Below are 17,516 nucleotides of genomic sequence, written 5' to 3'. Positions count from 1 at the left end.
ATTGCCACATAATACCACCATATATTGCCAAATAATACCACCATATATTGCCACATAATATCACATATAGTGCCACATAATACCACCATATAGTGCCACATAATATTACCATATAGTGCCACATAATATGACATATAGTGCCACATATCACCATATAGTGCCACATAATACCACCATATAGTGCCACATAATATCACATATAGTGCCACATAATACATCATATAATGTCACATAATATCACATATAGTGCCATATAATACCATCATATAGTGCCACATAATACCATCATCATATAGTGCCACATAATGCCACCATATAGTGCCACATAATATCACATATAGTGCCACATAATACCACCATATAGTGCCACATAATATCACATATAGTGCCACATAATACATCATATAATGTCACATAATACCACATATAGTGCCACATAATGCCACCATATAGTGCCACATATCATCATATAGTGCCCATAATATCCCCATATAGTGCCACATAGTATCACATATAATACAATATAGTGCCACATAGTATCACCAAATAATATCAAATATAGTGCTACATATTATCACATATAGTTCCACATAATACCACCATATAGTGCCACATAATATCACATATAGTGCCACATAATACCACCATATAGTGGTGAATAGCAATACCATGTACTGTGAAATAACAATACTATATATTATCTAAGGCCTTTTTCGGACGTCGATGATTTTACGTAAAGGCAAAAAAAAAAGTCACAAGTCAGTGTTGTGGATCTGATTTTCACCCGTGTTTTGTGCTTATTTATTTCACTTACTTGTATAGCATCATTATATTCCTCAGCACTTTACTGACATTATCATCACAGTCAGGTTTTACCATTAGTTTAATCAGTGATTTTCACGTCTAAACAAATTTAAAAAAAATATGACAAAACTTCTTCCCATTACAGTGTTAATCATTTTGATCAATGACGCCGATAAAAAAATGGATGTCTCTGTGAGATACTTGGAGGCACGAGGTCCACCATAAAACACGGACATGTGAACAGCTCCATAGACTTGAAAGCGTTGTGGTATCCATGAAAATCACTGGTAGACTATGGACAAGATTCAAAGACGTCTGAATGATAAAATAGTGCCTAAATAATTTTATGAAATAATACTGCCATACAGTGCCCAAATAATAGCATTACATAGTAAATAATATTATGAAATAATACCGCCATACAGTGCCCAAATAATAGTATTACATAGTAAATAATAATAATAATATGAAATAATACCGCCATACAGTGCCCAAATAATAGTATTACATACTACTAAACAATATGAAATAATAACGCCATACAGTGCCCAAATAATAGTATTACATAGTACTAAACAATATGAAATAATACTGCCATACAGTGCCCAAATAATAGTATTACATAGTAAATAATAATATAAAATAATACCGCCATACAGTGCCCAAATAATAGTATTACATAGTAAATAATAATATGAAATAATACCACCATACAGTGCCCAAATAATAGTATTACATAGTAAATAATAATATGAAATAATACCGCCATATAGTGCCCAAATAATAGTATTACATAGTAAATAATAATATGAAATACTGCCGCTATACAGTGCACAAATAATAGTATTACATAGTAAATAATAATATGAAATAATACAGCCATATAGTGCACAAATAATAGTAATACATAGTAAATAATAATATGAAATAATACAGCCATACAGTGCACAAATAATAGTAATACATAGTAAATAATAATATGAAATAATACAGCCATACAGTGCCCAAATAATAGTATTACATAGTAAATAATAATAATATTAAATAATAGCGCCATACAGTGCACAAATAATAGTAATACATAGTAAATAATAATATGAAATAATACCGCCATACAGTGCACAAATAATAGTAATACATAGTAAATAATAATATGAAATAATACAGCCATACAGTGCCCAAATAATAGTATTATATACTACTAAACAATGCTGCCTTTGGCAGATTTTTCTGCTCATAAAAAACAGACTTTGGGCAAGAAAAATGCTGCGGAAAATACACATCGTGACGCTTTCGTACGTGATTTTCTTTCCCCCATTAATTTTTTTGGGTACAAAAAAAGCTGCAGAAATGCTGGAAAAACTGATACGCTGGAGATTAGAAAACAAAAAGGCTTTGATGCTTCAAAAAGATAAGCAGCGTGCGCTTATAGTCCCCAAATAATAATGTGATACCATAGTATGTGGTGGTATATAACAGATAAATGTTGTGCCATAAAAAAAATATTCAGAATGAGTATAACACTATATAGTGCTGCCATATTGTCATTAATAATAGCAAATAATACCACCATGTAGCGGCTAAATAGCAATATAAGATGTCCGTGATTCTCCAAAAATAAGACAGGGTCTTATCTTATTTTTTGCTCTGAAACATGCGCTAGGACTTATTTTCAGGGGATGTTTTATTTTTTTTTCCACATTAATACCAGCCTGTCTTCTCTTCAGCTTTAGACTCCTGCAATTAAGAGACCTTTGGTCACATGACGTGATGCCACAAAGGTCCTTAAACAGTCCTATCATCAGAATATAAACGCTGGGGGTCCTGTGAAATTGCCCAGTTTGATTCCCCTTCTCCCTAATGCCAGTCCTACATACCCCTTTGGTCTCCTGTTCAGTTATTTTAAACTGCTGCAATTAAGAGACCTTTGGTCACATGACATAATGTCACAAAGGTCCTTAAACAGTCCTATTATCAGAATATAAACGCTGGGGGCCCTGAGAAATTGTCCAGTTTGATCTCCCTCCTACCTAATGCCAGTCCTGCACACCAACCTGTTTCCTGCTCAGTTCTTTAGACTTCTGCAATTAAGAGAACTTTTGGTCACATGACGTGATGCCACAAAGGTCCTTAAGCAATCCTATCATCAGAATATAAACGCTGGGGGTCCTGTGAAATTGCCCAGTTTGATCCCTCTTCTCCCTAATGCCAGTCCTGCATACCAGGGCTGTGGAGTCGGAGTCGGAGTCGTGGAGTCGGAGTCGGAGTCGGAGCTCATTTTGGTGGAGTCGGAGTCGGAGTCGGAGTCGGTATAAAATGCACCGACTCCGACTCCTAAAATATATAATAAATTGGGGACAGGAGTGCAATGCAGAATGTGCTGAATATTTTACTAAATAATAACATTTAGTATAATGCTTATATTTAAGTGAAAAATGTATTGTAGTACAATGTGAACATCAGACATCTAATTGTTTTTATGATACAATAATCAAGATATTTGGATAGAACATAAAATATTTATTGGAATACAACTTTAGAACACAAAAAACTAATAAATTGTAAATATGTAATATATATATATATATATATATATATATATATATATATATATATATATATATATATATATATATATATATATATATATATACAGTGTATATACACACACAAGATATATATGTAATCTACTGTATATTACATAGTGTATTACATATTTACAATTTATTACAGTTTTTTGTGTTCTAAAGTTGTATTCCAATAAATATATTTTATGTTCTATCCAAATATCTTGATTATTGTATCATAAAAATTATTAAATGTCTGATGTTCACATACACATGTTCATGTACTACAATAAATTTTTCACCTAACTATAAGCAATATATGTAGGAGTCGGAGTCGGAGCCGGAGCCGGAGTCGGAGTCGGAGCCGGAGTCGGAGTCGGTGCAAGAGAATTTGAGGAGTCGGAGTCGGAGTCGGAGTCGAAGGTTTGGCTTACCGACTCCACAGCCCTGCTGCATACCCCTCCGGTCTCCTGTTCAGTTCTTTTATACCCCTGCAATTAAGAGACTTTTGGTCACATGACGTGATGCCACAAAGGTCCTTAAGCAATCCTGTAATCAGAATATAAACGCTGGGGGCCCTGAGAAATTGTCCAGTTTGATCTCCCTAAATCCTAATGCCAGTCCTGCATACCAGCCTGTTTCCTGCTCAGTTCTTTAGACTTCTGCAATTAAGATACCTTTGGTTACATGGCATGATGTCACAAAGGTCCTTAAGCAGTCTTATAATCAGGCTGCGGCCCCTAGGAAAATGGGGGCCCTGTGAAATTGCTCAGTATGGCCTCACTTCTCACTATTGTCAATCATACATTTGGTACCAGCTTGTCTCCTTTCAGTTCTTTTAGACTCCTGTAATAAAGAGACCTTTGGTCACATGACTGTAAGGTCATCAAAGGTCCTTAAACAATCTTAACCTCGGAATACAAATGTTGGGGTCCCAAAGAGAGTGGGGTCCCTGAGAAATTTTGCACTTTGACTCCCTCTAACACCGGCCCTGACTGTAACTAGGGCTTATTTTTGGAGTAAGGTTTATATTTCAAGCATACTCCAAAAATCCTGTAAAATAATGCTAGGCCTTATTTTGGGAGAAACAGCAGTAAAATATGGTGCAAAATAACAGTTATATGTCAAGCACTAATAATAATAATAATAATAATAATAATAATAATAATAATAATAAATACAATAGTGCCCATAATATTATTCTTATTATTATTACTACTAGTATTTTTTCAGTGCCATATAATGCCCCCAAATAGTGACAGAAAAGCCACCATGTCGTGCAACATAATAACATCAAGTGCACCATATACTGCCAATTACTAGTACCGTATAAGGCCTAAATAAAAGTAAAATATACTGCTAAATAACAGTACCATATACTAAATAATAATAATAATAATAATGAATAATAGTACTATAAAAACCTCTAATAACAATACCACTATATACTGAAAAATGTATATAGCTATAATAAAAAAGCACTACATAGTGCCAAATAATACCTCCATGCAGTGCCAAATAGCAGTACCTTATAGAGCTCCAAATTCCCTGCATTCATAGATAAATAAATGATGAAATTCTGTGTAACAGCAGCCGCCACTAGGGGGAGTGCAGGAGCTGGTGGCAGGCTGTTTAATTATTGGCGTCAATGTGTAAACAGTATACAGAGGCCTCATCAGCTCCCCCTAGTGGTGGCTGCAGGTAACCAGAAAGGAACTATAAAAGTAAATGGTTTAATAGCAAAATAAATACATAAAGAAAGGGTCAAAGACAGTAATACATATAGAAATAATCCCCACTTGATACTCAGAAATAATATTATTATTTAATATTATAGCGCCATTTATTCCATATATACAGTATGTACTGTTTTTTTTTCAGTGCCATATAATGCTCCCAAATAGTGACAGAAAAGACCACCATGTCGTGCAACATAATACCATGATATAATGCTAGATAAGTGCATGGAGGTATTATTTGGCACTATGTAGTGCTTTTTTTTATTATAGCTATATACATTTTTCAGTATATAGTGGTATTGTTATAATAAAAAACAAGTACAATAACCATGAACAATGCAAGGCACAGACTATAATAAGTACATTATATTACTAATCTTAAGTATTGCCCTCCAGAGCAGCATTCACAATTGTGTATGGCTTCAGAGCTGAACTCCTCCTGTAATCTTGCTTGGCTAAAAGTACACAATGTGTTCAATTGAATGTCACTATTGGAAATATTCATTATTTTCTGTCTGCACCGTGTGACACATTGTCTTAGTGAATGGATGCCAGGGAGAGCGGACAAAGGGAGAAATTCCATATCACAAGGTCAACATTAATGGGGAACCCTCAGATATTCAGCTTCAATAATGGTGGATTATAGTGACACCTGCAGGTAGTAAAGGGGAGTTCATCATAAAGGTATGGATCCAGCGCACACTGAGGCGCTCGCTCTGCGTCTTTCTCCCTGACCTCACAATATTTTTGGGTAGCCTGAGATTGTGCGACTTCTCCACATCTCCCGATGCATTGTCTGTGTGCGGGGGAAGGCGGCGTTATTACTGTTATGTAGGGATGTGACGAGGAGATCCCTATATAAACTGCAGCAGATAAACGTTCCTGCTTCGTGGGAAATAATAAATGCCCGACACGTATCAGGAAATGTACAGGAAAACAGCCCTGACTGCAATAAGCCAAACCAAGAGCAGCGGACAGCGGCCCCACACACTGCACTGTATATACACACTGATCACACTGCACTGTATATATACACTGATCACACTGCACTGTATATATACACCAATCACACTGCACTGTATATACACACCGATCACACTGCACTGTATATATACACCGATCACACTGCACTGTATATATACACCGGTCACACTGCACTGTATATATACACCGGTCACACTGCACTGTATATATACACCGATCACACTGCACTGTATATATACACCGATCACACTGCACTGTATATATACACTGATCACACTGCACTGTATATACACACTGATCACACTGCACTGTATATACACACTGATCACACTGCACTGTATATATACACTGATCACACTGCACTGTATATACACACTGATCACACTGCACTGTATATATACACTGATCACACTGCACTGTATATATACACTGATCACACTGCACTGTATATACACACTGATCACACTGCACTGTATATATACACTGATCACACTGCACTGTATATATACACCAATCACACTGCACTGTATATATACACTGATCACACTGCACTGTATATATACACCAATCACACTGCACTGTATATATACACCGATCACACTGCACTGTATATATACACCGGTCACACTGCACTGTATATATACACCGATCACACTGCACTGTATATATACACCGATCACACTGCACTGTATATATACACTGATCACACTGCACTGTATATATACACCGGTCACACTGCACTGTATATACACACCAATCACACTGCACTGTATATATACACCGATCACACTGCACTGTATATATACACCGGTCACACTGCACTGTATATATACACCGATCACACTGCACTGTATATATACACCAATCACACTGCACTGTATATATACACCGATCACACTGCACTGTATATATACACCGATCACACTGCACTGTATATATACACCGATCACACTGCACTGTATATATACACCAATCACACTGCACTGTATATATACACTGATCACACTGCACTGTATATATACTGATCACACTGAACTGTATATATACACTGATCACACTGCACTGTATGTATACACTGATCACACTGCACTGTATATACACACTGATCACACTGCACTGTATATATACACCAATCACACTGCACTGTATATATACACTGATCACACTGCACTGTATATATACACCAATCACACTGCACTGTATATATACACCGATCACACTGCACTGTATATATACACCAATCACACTGCACTGTATATATACACCGATCACACTGCACTGTATATATACACTGATCACACTGCACTGTATATACACACTGATCACACTGCACTGTATATATACACTGATCACACTGCACTGTATATATACACCAATCACACTGCACTGTATATATGCACCGATCATACTGCACTGTATATATACACTGATCACACTGCACTGTATATATACACCAATCACACTGCACTGTATATATACACTGATCACACTGCACTGTATATATACACTGATCACACTGCACTGTATATATACACCAATCACACTGCACTGTATATATACACCGATCACACTGCACTGTATATATACACTGATCACACTGCACTGTATATATACACTGATCACACTGCACTGTATATATACACTGATCACACTGCACTGTATATATACACCAATCACACTGCACTGTATATATACACCGATCATACTGCACTGTATATATACACTGATCACACTGCACTGTATATATACACCAATCACACTGCACTGTATATACACACTGATCACACTGCACTGTATATACACACTGGTCACACTGCACTGTATATATACACTGATCACACTGCACTGTATATACACACTGGTCACACTGCACTGTATATATACACTGATCACACTGCACTGTATATATACACACTGATCACACTGCACTGTATATATACACTGATCACACTGCACTGTATATATACACTGATCACACTGCACTGTGTATATACACCGATCACACTGCACTGTATATATACACTGATCACACTGCACTGTATATATACACCAATCACACTGCACTGTATATATACACTGATCACACTGCACTGTATATATACACCAATCACACTGCACTGTATATATACACCAATCACACTGCACTGTATATATACACCAATCACACTGCACTGTATATATACACCGATCACACTGCACTGTATATATACACTGATCACACTGCACTGTATATATACACCAATCACACTGCACTGTATATATACACTGATCACACTGCACTGTATATATACACTGATCACACTGCACTGTATATATACACCAATCACACTGCACTGTATATATACACTGATCACACTGCACTGTATATATACACCAATCACACTGCACTGTATATATACACCAATCACACTGCACTGTATATATACACCGATCACACTGCACTGTATATATACACTGATCACACTGCACTGTATATATACACTGATCACACTGCACTGTATATATACACTGATCACACTGCACTGTATATATACACCAATCACACTGCACTGTATATATACACTGATCACACTGCACTGTATATATACACTGATCACACTGCACTGTATATATACACCAATCACACTGCACTGTATATATACACCAATCACACTGCACTGTATATATACACCGATCACACTGCACTGTATATATACACCAATCACACTGCACTGTATATATACACCGATCACACTGCACTGTATATATACACTGATCACACTGCACTGTATATATACACCGATCACACTGCACTGTATATATACACTGATCACACTGCACTGTATATATACACCGATCACACTGCACTGTATATATACACCGATCACACTGCACTGTATATATACACCGATCATACTGCACTGTATATATACACCGATCACACTGCACTGTATATATACACTGATCACACTGCACTGCATATATACACTGATCACACTTCACTGTATATATACACTGATCACACTGCACTGTATATATACACTGATCACACTGCACTGTATATATACACCGATCACACTGCACTGTATATATACACCGATCACACTGCACTGTATATATACACTGATCACACTGCACTGTATATATACACCGATCATACTGCACTGTATATATACACCGATCACACTGCACTGTATATATACACTGATCACACTGCACTGCATATATACACTGATCACACTGCACTGTATATATACACTGATCACACTGCACTGTATATATACACTGATCACACTGCACTGTATATATATACACTGATCACACTGCACTGTATATATACACTGATCACACTGCACTGTATATACACACTGATCACACTGCACTGTATATACACCGATCACACTGCACTGTATATATACACCGATCACACTGCACTGTATATATACACTGATCACACTGCACTGTATATATACACTGATCACACTGCACTGTATATATATATACACTGATCACACTGCACTGCATATATACACTGATCACACTGCACTGTATATATACACCGATCACACTGCACTGTATAAATATATTCTGATCACACTGCACTGTATATATACACCGATCACACTGCACTGTATATATACACCGATCACACTGCACTGTATATATACACCGATCACACTGCACTGTATATATACACTGATCACACTGCACTGTATATATACACCGATCACACTGCACTGTATATATACACCGATCACACTGCACTGTATATATACACCGATCACACTGCACTGTATATATACACCGATCATACTGCACTGCATATATACACTGATCACACTGCACTGTATATATACACTGATCACACTGCACTGTATATATACACTGATCACACTGCACTGTATATATACACCGATCACACTGCACTGTATATATACACCGATCACACTGCACTGTATATATACACCGATCACACTGCACTGTATATATATATATATACACTGATCACACTGCACTGTATATGTACACTTTATTTTGCCCAAAGCCTGATGATGATAATTAGAGAACAGCAATGACTGCAGCACGGAGAGAGATGATCAGTAAATGTTCTGCAGGTAACAGCAGTCACCAATCAGTAGGACGTGCACCGGCCGTCGCTGTGAATGACTTCAGCACATCTGCGGCCACAGGACATCACTAGTCTCTCACACTGCTCTGGTGGGATTCTGGTCCACTCTTCTTCCAGTCTCTTCCTCGGTTCTTTGACTGTTGTGGGTTTCTTCTTCATAACTTTGTCACCAAGGATTTTCCAGAGGTTTTCTATTGGGTTTAGATCAGGACTCTGGGCTGTGGCCATTTCATTGTTTCTATGTTTTCTGTTACAAGGAACTACTTTAGCCATTTTGCTGTGTGACAGGGGGCATTATCCTGCATGAAAATTGCTGTCTGAGTGATGAATGCAAGGAGCCACGTGTTGTTGAAGAAGGTTCTGATCCACACTTGTATTCACTCTGTCATGTAGCTGTATGAGAGGTCCAATTCCTGCTGCAGAAAACATTCCCCAAACCATGACACTTCCTCCATCGCCCATCACTGACTTCTTAACACACTTTGGGTTCAGTCTTTCCCCAGTTTGTCGACGAACATAATGTTTCCCATCAGACCCTAATAAATTTAACTTGCTTTCATCACTGAAATGAACTGCGGATCCCTTCTCCTCTGAGCACACAACATGCTCCTCGCCAAAGGTGAGTCTAGCCTTGTGATTCTTTCTGCTACTGAGAGGTTTGGGATTTCAGTCCAAATGCTCTTACACGTGGTGACACTGTATGACGAGACAGATCCTTACCCTGTTCAGTGCTGAACTTGGGAGCAATTCCAGCTGCAGTGGTGAAACAATTAACCATGGAGACTCTCTGTATTATCCTGTCCTCTCTTGCATTTGTCTTTCGAGGGTGAACAGCCTTCTTGGGGGACTTAAAAGAGTTTGTGATGTTGTAAAGATGCAATACTCTACAAATCACAGACTTGGAACGACCAACTTCTCTTGCTATGGCTGATAGGGTCACCCCTTTAGCCGTCATCTGGACAACCTGCTGCTGTAGGGTTTCAGTCACTTTAGAACGGCACTATCTTTGCAAAGTCAGTGCAAACTGGAAAGTTCGGCTGTCAGTTACATAGGGATTGTCAGATAATTAAGGAAATTAGCACCAGCTGCCAGATTAACACCAATAACTTGCAGATATCTGAAAGTGTTCTCTAATTTTGATCCGTGTTTCCTCATGTTAGGATATAATCACATAGGACGACTCAATGACCACAACATTTAGGAAATTGTGTTGTTCTCTAATTTTGATCTCCAGTGTATATATACATTGATAATAATCACACTGCACTGTATAATGATATATATATTACACTGATAATAATCATACTGCACTATATAATGATCTGTATACTGATATTTAGCCCCCCTGGTTTTATACACTGAGATGTTATGTATGATTGGGGGCTTTTTAGGGTCACCAGGAAGACTTGGGATTTCCTTTTCCTGTGTATTATTGTTTTTACAGTAAAATAACTAAAAAAGCGGAAGTGATGAGTGATGGACACTGACTTGTTTTATTCTTATTATTGCCAAGAACACAATATTCCCATTAACCCTATATTTAGATATGGAGGTACAAAGCCTTTCCAAGTTCCCCGGTCCGGAGATTTGTCCTATACTTGCCTTAGTAGGGTATACGGAGCAGGGTTCCTTGTTTGTAGACCCCGAGGCCTCTAACAATTCGTGAGACGTCCTTTTATTAAAGAGATTACCAAGTTTTAATCATTTCAAGCTAAATTAAATATGATCCATGAGAATAAATGTATAGAAAAATTGACCTTTGAGAGGTAACGTGAAAATTGACTCGAAGAAAGAAACTAGCTGCGAAGTACCCGCCATAAATCTAACCATATGTGACATTTGTGGTTTGCGCCCTTCTTATACTGCAGTGGCGGGGAAGTCGAACAATGAATGTTATGAAGCTGTGGTTTTAGGGTGGGGGATATCTGGTGGGTGCAAAGAACAAGTGTGAAGCACGATCTTCAGCCCCATGTCATGCAAAAGCTTAGAAAACATATACATGCTTACATATAGAAACCAAGTACAATGATATAGATACCGCTGTCCTTTAAAGGGGAATTCCGCCTACATTCATATTCTGGCATGACATACAGACAGGTAGAGAATGCCCCATTATCCAGAAAATTTGAATAATTCCTGCACCCCCCCCTTTGTGTTTTGGTCATCAGGACAACTCCGCAAAACTTGGGACTGTTGTGTTTGGTTTTATGGTGCTCATGACCATTGAGGTGGGATGTGCCATGGAGTACCATGGCCCACTATATGAGACAGTCGATGGAGGTTCTTCAACACAAACCCAACATATAAGCCCTGTCTCCCTCTTGTGTTTTAGTCATTGGGACAATTCTGCAAAACTTGGGACTGTTGTGTTTGGTTTTATGGTGCTCATGACCATTGAGGTGGGTTGCGCCATGGAATACCATGGCCCACCATATGAGAGAGTCGATGGAGGTTCTTCTACACAAAGCCAACATATAAGCCCTGTCTCCCTCTTGTGTTTTGGTCATTGGGACAATTTCGCAAAACTTGACACTGTTGTGTTTGGTCTTCATGGTGCTCATGACAATTGCAAATGGCGTACTCCACAGAGCACCATGGCCCACCATATGAGAGAGTCGATGGAGGTTCTTGCACACAAACCCAACATAGAAGCCCTGTCATCAGGACAATTACGCAAAACTTGAGACTGTTGGTATCTGTTTGGTCTTTATGCTTCTCATGACCATTCCAGATGGGGTGCTCCATGGAGCATCATGGCCCACCATATGACGGAGTCGATGGAGGTACTTGTATACAGACCCAACATATAAGCCCTGTCCTCCTTTTGTATTTTGATCATTGGGTCAATTCCACAAAACTTGGGACTATTGTGTTTGGTCTTTATGTTGCTCATAACTATTGTTAATGGGGTACTCCATGAAGAACCATGGCCCACCATATGAGGGAGTCGATGGAGGTCCTTCCACACAGACTCAACATATAAGTACTGTCCCTCTTTTGTGTTTTGGTCTTTGGGACAATTCTGCAAAACTTTTGACTGTTGCTAACTGTTTGGTCTTTATGGTGCTAATGGAGTACTTAATGGAGCATCATGGCCCCATATGAAGGAGCTGATGGAGATCCTTGCACACAGACCAAACATATAAGCCACGTCCCCCTTTTGTGTTTTGGTCATCGGGAAAATTCCACAAAAGTTGGGATTGTTGTGTTTGGTCTTTATGGTGCTCATGACCATTGCTAATGAGATACTTCATGGACACCATGGCCCACCATATGAAGGAGTTGATGAAGATCCTTGTACTTAAACCTGACATAATGTTTATGGTTTGTAAGAAAATGAGGAATGGGTTGTAAATCCCTAATATATAAAAGACCATTTTTTGGTACATTTCTCAAAATATGATTCAGAGAGTGGCTGGACAAGACATATCTATGGTTACTACTAGGAGTATATAAAAGTCATCAAAGAGGTAATACTCAGTTGACAACCCAGCCCTTACACAACCACAGCTCCAGTGTAGTGGGTTATATGACACTTATGTAAGCAAGGACATTCTTCTGAGAGGGATAAAAAAAGATAAGATTCTATCCTGATGATGTCACTTTATGACATCATCAGAAGGTGCTCGTTTCTATTTAGGAGGTGGGCCTGCATGGTTTGCTCATTTAAAGAGGACCGGACATCAGGTCAAATTTTTCTCTTAAATTATTCTCATTACTTTCGAGTATTCAGGGTTTTTTCTTTTTTTTTTGATCACCATACGGTTCCAGAGATTTGGCCATTGTAATTAGTGCGAATAGTTATGGTCTTTACCAAGGGAGCGTTGCTTCTCGGTGGGGGCGTCTTCATTGTTTCCTTGTGAACACCTCCCCATTGGCACTAAATATAAAGGCCCGTATCTCTAGAACCATATGGCGTATATAATAAATACAAAACATGGAAGTAGTGGGAATAATATAAGGGGAGAAAATGACCATTTTGACCAGGTGAGATGTCCTCTTTAATACAGTAATAGAGATCCATAACATTGTGATACTTTGGACATGTCTACAGGACATGTCAGAAGATCACATCATGGGAACACTACTATAATTCAGATAATTTCTACCTCGTGAGAGAGTTCTAGAGGATGACATGACAGGACGTGTTCCAGTTTATCGTATGAGGTAATTATTACTGTCAGGTATACGTCGCCTGCCTGTTTTGTCTAGGTGAGCGTTTTAGATGTTTCCACTCCCTGATTCACCTTCACTTTCTGGTCTGAAGAACCATGTAATGATTTTATCCGTTTTATATTATATTATTTACTATAGGTTTCATTCACCTCCCGGTTTTTTAAGGTCTGAGGAGGTGTCTATTAAAGACCTACTGTATAATGATTGCTCATGAGTCATGATGAAAAACCTTTGAGATGTAGGTCAAAAACAACGAGAAAGTGACTGATGGGAATCTACAATTAGTCGCTTGTATCATTCATCAGACATGTTAGGACAACTCGTTCTGGTCATAGCTGAAAACCTGAGGCCTGAGGAAAATAGTGTGTAAGGATTTTCATTGCAGACCAGTAATGTAGGGAGCAGAAGAAAACAGCATTTTCTGGACCAAGGGTGCTCTACTTTTTCTCTGGCTTGGTGATCACAATGCTCCCATTTGAAGAGAACTGTCCGCAGGTCAAAAGTGGGCAATTTTTGTTCTTGTTTTATTTCCACTGCTCCCCTGAGTATTTAGAGTTTTGCTTTTTAAAATTCCATCATATGATTCCAGAGATATCAACCTTTTTAATTAGCTCTTATTTTTAAGGTGTTTATCCAAGGAGGCATGGCTTACAGGATCCTCTGGAGCTTGGCTTATAGGATCCTCAGGGGCGTGAATTACAGGTTCTCTGGGGCGTGGCTTACAGAATCCTCTGGGGTGTGTCTTAGAGACCCTATGGGGCTTGGTTTACAGGATTATTATTATTATTTATTATTATAGCGCCATTTATTCCATGGCACTTTACAAGTGAAAGAGGGTATACGTACAACAATCATTAACAGTACAAGACAGACTGGTATAGGAGGAGAGAGGACCCTGCCCGCGAGGGCTCACAGTCTACAGGGAATGGGTCATGGTACAATAGGTGAGGACAGAGCTGGTTGTGCAGTGGTCATCTAGGACTTGGCTTACAGGATCCTCTGTGGTGTGGCTTACAGATTCTATGGGACATAGCTTACAGGATACTCTGAGGCGTGGCTTACAGACCCTATGGGGCTTGGCTTACAGGATCCTCTGGGGCGTGACTCACAGAATCTTCTGGAGCTTGGGTCACCGGGTCCTATGGGGCTTGGTTTACAGGATCCTCTAGGGCGTGGCTTACATGATCCTTGGGGGCGTATCTTTAGGTTGCTCTACATCAAAACCCAGTTTGTCACACGTTCTTGTAAAGACTTTAAAAATTAACACTAAATAAAAAGGCTCTTAGCTCTGGGACTGTATGGCGGATAAAAAAAAGAAATACTAAGAAGAGCAGCAGAAAAAAAATTGGAACAAAAACTGCCCACAATTGACCTGGTGGCGGGTACTCTTTAAAGGGGTGCTTCAGTTTTAGCAACAGGAAGCAATCCACTTTGTAATAAAGTGTCCTGTAAATCCAATAAACTACTATCCATAGAGCTACAGCCATACTATACATAGAGCTACAGCTATCCTCACGTTCCCCAGTCTTTCATAGACTGTTCCTTTAACCCTCTTAAGGGCGCAGTTACTTTTTGATTTGACACAGCATTTAATTTTTTTTACCGCTGCATTAGAAGAGCCATACCGGCTTCATTTCTAAATCGCCGTAGTCATTTATATTTTTTGTAGCATGACTTGTTTTTTTAATGATACCATTTTGGAGAACAAATGATGTGTTATTGCTTTTTTGAGAAGTGAAAAAAAACCTAGCAATTTTCAAATGTTTTTTCTTTTTTTTTTAATCCTCATCATGTGGTCAAAGTGATTGGGTAAATTTATTCTACTAGTCAGTATGATTATAGCAATACCACATTTATATACTGTAGATTGATTTTATTACACTACAGTAGGAAAAAACTAATTTTGCCCAAAATTATTTGTTTTCGTCACCATATTCTGAGACCTTGAACATTTTTTTTTATGTTAATGAAGCTGTATGAGGCAGAGTTTTTAGAACGATGAGTTGATTTTTATATTGGTCCCGTTTTGAGATATTTGTTTATTGATCAGTTTTTACTTAATTGTTTGAAAAGTGGAACAATGCTGGTGAAACAACTTGACATTTTTATAGTGGAGGCGGTTACGAACTATGTGACACCAATTATGAGTGTAATATATAATATATATATATATATATATATATATATATATATATATATATATATATATATATATATATATGTATATATATATATATACACACACACACACATACATATTATATATATATATATACAGTATATATACATACACATATACATATACACTCACACATCTATATTAACGGTTAAAGGGAAAATAATGTTTTTTTTCTTTAATTTTATATATATAATATATATATTTTTTATATATATATATATATATATATATATATATATATATATATATATATATATATAATTATTATTTTATTGTATTTATTTTTTTACATTTTATAATATTTTATTTTTTTCCCACTGGGGAGCTTAAAGGGGTATTCCCATCTCCAGGATCATATCCCAATATGTAGTAGGTGTAATAATAGTAATATTAGCAAATACCTCCAATTAGAAATGTAATTTACTGTAGATCTCCTGATATAGCCAGGGTCTCTTACCTCATGTGTAGGGCATTGCAACTTAGATATCTATGGTTACGCCCACTCATATAGTGACAGTTAGTAAGTTGTTCGTGGTCGTAACCATGGATACCTAAGCTGCAATGCCCTGCAGATGAAGTAAGAAACAGTTATATCAGGAGAACACCCAGCATTTATTTATTTTTCCCCCCGCTGTGTTACAAGAGCCATAGCGGCTTCATTTTTAAATTGCTGTAGTCAATTTTTTTTTTTTTCGTAGAATCACTTGTTTTTTTAATAGTAGCATTTTGCGGTACAAATGATGTGCTGAAAAAAAAACAAAATAAAAAAAAGCAATTTTGAATTTTTTTTTTTTTATTCAAGTCTTCATAATTTCTAATTAGAGGTATTTGCTAATATTATTATTAGTAGTAGTAGTACGCTTAATACATATTTGGATAAGATCTTGGAATACCCCTTTAAATAAGGTTATTGGCACAAATAATACACTGCAATACTTCTGTGTTGCTGTGTATTATGT

At 37.5% G+C, this 17,516-nt stretch overlaps 1 protein-coding gene across 1 annotated transcript in view; it reads left to right on the top strand.

Annotated features, from left to right (window-relative positions):
• Positions 1 to 17,516, top strand: part of S1PR5 (sphingosine-1-phosphate receptor 5) — a 28,667-nt gene that overhangs the window by 4,361 nt on the left and 6,790 nt on the right. The window lies entirely within an intron of this gene.

Source organism: Anomaloglossus baeobatrachus, chromosome 4 (genome assembly GCF_048569485.1).
Source record: "Anomaloglossus baeobatrachus isolate aAnoBae1 chromosome 4, aAnoBae1.hap1, whole genome shotgun sequence".
NCBI classification, from domain to species: Eukaryota; Metazoa; Chordata; class Amphibia; order Anura; family Aromobatidae; genus Anomaloglossus; species Anomaloglossus baeobatrachus.
This window is presented reverse-complemented; position numbering and strand designations above follow the sequence as displayed.